We start from the raw sequence: 4,059 nt of genomic DNA on the forward strand, positions 1-4,059 counted from the left end.
CCAGGTTGGTCATGGCGATCACCAAGTCCTCTACATCCGGCGGGAAGTAGGCCATGAACGCGGAGGCCTCGTCTCGCGCCGCCGCCATGGCCTCTTCGGTGGGGCCTCGTCCTGGCGGGTCGAGGTCGTCGTTGTCGTCTTCTTCTTCTAATTCTTCTTCTTCTTCTTCTAATTCTTCTTCTTCTTCTTCTTCATAGTCTTTGTCTTCTTCTTCATAGTCATCGTTATAATCATCGGCGAGGACGTCTTCTTCTTCTTCATAGTCTTTGTCTTCTTCGTCATCGTCGTAGTCATAATCGTCGGCTACATCTGCGTCACGAGTTTCACCGACAGCGCCGCGGCCGCGATCGCGCCCAAGATCATGAACGCCAACTGCAGCATGGCCGGTGTCGTCCTCTCGCCAAACCTCCCGAGTCCCACGCCCCGGTTCGGCGCCTGCTTCTTCCTCTCCCTCTCGGCGGTTCGACTCGCCTTGCGAGCCGCCGTCCTGGCAAAGTTGCGACGCCATTTCGTAACCGTGATCCTCTTCCGCGAAATACCTATGGTCCGCCACCCCATCACTCTCGTCCTCCTGATCCTCCAAGTGGCGCTCCTCGTCTGCGAGCGTTCGGGCCGTCGGGTCGTCGTCGTCGTCCCCCTTGGCCTCTTGCTCCTCTTCCTCGCTCTCGTCCTCCTGCTCCTCCGAGTGGCGCTCCTCATCTGCGAGCGTTCGGGCCGTCGGGTCGTCGTTGTCGTCCCCCTCGGCCTCTTGCTCCTCTTCCTCGCTCTCGTCCTCCTCCAAGTTCTCCTGTAGCTGCTGCTGCTGCCGCCGCTGCTGCTGCTGCCGCCGCTGCTGCCGCCGCCGCCGCTGCCGCCGCCGCTGCCGCCGCCGCTGCCGCCGCCGCTGCCGCCGCCGCCGCTGCTGCCGCCGCTGCTGCTCTTGGTCATCCTCGACCCCTAGCCCTCGATAGCGAAACGTGGCCGGTCGCAACAACGGAGCCACCGGAGCCGACCACGCCGCGTACGCCAAACGCGCTGGCGATGGCGATTGCGACGGCGATGGTGATGGTGAGCGGGAGGAGGAGGAGGAGGACGACGATGACACCGCCGGCGATTGCGATCCGCCTGTACCGACCTTAGTGCTCTTTGGCTCCCACGGTCTAGTGCGTGACATTGTCTTCTTCGTCTTCTTCTTTCTCGTTGGCACCTTGTCGCCGTTGTTGTCGTCGTTGTTGTTGTTGTTGTTGTTGTACGGCACGCGCCCGGACACCGCCTCTGTAACCTGTAACCCAGACGCGCTTTGTACCCGCCATCCACGCTCTTACCATCTCGCCGCGCGACGCGCTGTGCTTTCGCTGGGGTGTTTCTCGGCCACCTTTTACAAGACTTTATCGTCCGCGCTTGCACGTGTGCTCTCTGTCAAACTCACGTCTCTCTCTCTCTCTCTCTCTCTCTCTCTCTCTCTCTCTCTCTCTGTCTCCCATCCCGTCCCATCCCCTCGGGGGATCTCACGACCCCGACCTCCTCTCTCCCTCCCTCCCTCGGCGGGGGACCCGCATCCCCCGGCCCCGCCCTCCCTTCCCATCCCGTCCCATCCCCTCGGGGGGGCTCTCGCGACCCCGACCTCCTCCCTCCATCCCTCCCTCCCTCCGCGGGGGACCCGCATCCCCCGACCCCGCCGCTCTCCCCCCTGGCGGGTGCATCAGGGTTGACCTGTCATTGGAAATCATCAGCTGTTGATCTGATTTTTCGCACTCTGTATTAGGAAAACGAACATAAATATTGTGGAAATAACATGGAAATTGAACACTTGCACGTTGAAATGTCCACAGTCTGCAATGTAATTTAAAAAAACTAGTTTTTGTAGTTCTGGTAGTCAGAGGTAGAGCACTCTGAAACTGGTTATCTGAATCATGTAAAACTACTCCATGCTTTGCACAAGTTTATTACAGCTGAAACAAAGATTATCCTCTGACCTTTTGTGGGATCTGAGCGAGGCCTGAGGCTATCATGTTTGCCTTCTCCTTGGTGATGTTGTTGATCAGGGATCCTGTTAGGTTTTGTATTGTTGAGTAACACAAAGAACTTTGTCTACTTGGTGTTCAATGCTTTTGCTGTGTAATTATATTGTCTTCAACGTTCCAGCGAATAGGTTCAAGCTACAAACCTATCAGATCCTAAAGTGAAGATCACAATGCAATCTTCTCCAGAACTCTGCACAAATTCCTCCAGATCCTGTAACAAGTCAAATATTATCCCACTGCCAGCCAATCAGCTGTTTTCTCATTTTTGTTCAACATTTTGATGGCTTCACTGCTCCTGGCAGGAATATTCTGTGATGTAATGATTAATCAGATGGTAATAGTTGAGTGTCCTTACCTCCGGTAAAGGTTTAGCAGGTCTGCAGTGGATCCCACCAACATATTTGAAGTTGGGGGGGGGGGAAAGGACGAGGGAATTCAAAATCCCAGTAGGTTCGGATTAACCAGATGTCTGCTTTACTCATCAACTCACAGGCACTGGTGGGAGTTCCTGTTGCAGTGCATAAGTAATGGACATCAATGTATCACCAATAGTTTATGCAAGAGATCATATTTTCTTAATCAGAAAATTTTAAAACACTGTGTTTACATCATTAGCAAATTTTTAATATTTTTTTAAATCAGTGCTTCACGCCTATTTGCTCACCTTTGACATCAGAGTAATATCTGTCTAATACGTTCCAAAAAGTGTGATCAATCACGATGTCTTGGAGAGCGTAGAAGAGAAAGTTCCACACTCTCTCTGAGAAGTCCATCTTATCTGTGAGTTTGCTCATGGCACCGGGAACAAAGGATGGTGGAGCAGGCATCTGACCACAATGCCTCTCCCAGTTATTAACTGGGGAGCTGCGAAAGGACAAGACAAGTGGGATCCCCAAAATATCTGCTACTAAGTCACTGCCAGCTTTGACGGGGTCCGCCAAGAGAAGATCGTAATTTCCCTCTTTCAACTTCTTCATGATGACTTCTGATTTCACCACACCATCCAAATACTGAAAAGAAATCTGAATGTGTGTGTTCACATATTTAACGGATCTGGTGAAGATCTCCCAGTAGTTCATATAATCCAACTCGTATAATACGAATTGGAGGAGCTCTTCCAAAAAATCTTCTATAGTCTCCAATGAGAAAGAGGCGTTGAAGGGCTCATAGTGAAAGCGGGCAGGTTCATTGGTTTTCATGTACATTGATGAGCTTGGGACCAGTACAGTTACCTGGTGTCCTCTGTCAACCAGCGTCTCTAGAACAGGCTTCATGTTTATCCAGTGGCTGCCATCAGTGTACACACCAAAATATTTCCTCCATTTGCACACGATGTTGCACAAAGTACCAGCAGGATGCAGGCAGAGAGACGCAGATCCATGGTGTCTGAATGTCAGCAGGAAAACTACCCGTGGTCTGATTCTTTGGTGAAAGTATATCAGGAAAGATAATTATTAACTCAATAAATCTGAACTCTGACTCATATCTGTCTGTGCTATCACAATGGGTTAAAAGGTAGTCACAGTAAAGTTGACTGTACTGAGAAACAAGACTGATTTCTAACCTAGTACCCTAGGGTGGCTGCGGATGACCCAGGTCTTTCTCTGTCTGCCTCTGGTTCCGGGAGGCATTATTAATTAAGTATAATATTAAGTATATCTTGTGACACATGCACAACACAGCAGGATTGTTGATGTGTGTAGGATTGCTGTATGACACTTCAGCTCACCTCATTATATACTCTACCTTTAACTCTTGTGCCCATGGGCTTTATGTCAGAACTTGTTGGTGTGGAAAAAGATGTCTGAAGTTTGATTTTTGTTTTAATCAGTTTGCAATGAAAACATATGTTTACCTTTGTAGTTTTAAACCATTCATGGTTTGGAGTTATCCAGAGTAACGGTCAACTCGAGTCAGCTAATTCTATATGACACCTTGGATTAAACCTGAAAATGATGTCATTGACTATAGCACCAGGTAATGTGATAATATACCCCTCATCTTTCTCTGTGCACTACATAAACTATACCAACTCGCTCTGTCACTACAGAAGTGT

General features: G+C 50.0%; 1 pseudogene across 1 annotated transcript; it reads right to left on the reverse strand.

Moving 5' to 3' along the window:
• Positions 1-303: 303 nt before the first annotated feature.
• On the reverse strand, positions 304-3,384 carry LOC308404365 (UDP-glucuronosyltransferase 2B13-like; annotated as a pseudogene). Its single transcript has 8 exons — positions 2,668-3,384; positions 2,359-2,511; positions 2,151-2,214; positions 1,956-2,029; positions 1,501-1,692; positions 935-1,261; positions 540-799; positions 304-487 (listed from the first exon to the last, which is right to left on the reverse strand). The product of its transcript is annotated as a UDP-glucuronosyltransferase 2B13-like (transcript).
• Between the last annotated feature and the right edge of the window lie 675 nt (positions 3,385-4,059).

This window comes from Rhamphochromis sp. 'chilingali' (genome assembly GCF_963969265.1).
Source record: "Rhamphochromis sp. 'chilingali' genome assembly, chromosome: 10".
Classification (NCBI taxonomy): Eukaryota; Metazoa; Chordata; class Actinopteri; order Cichliformes; family Cichlidae; genus Rhamphochromis; species Rhamphochromis sp. 'chilingali'.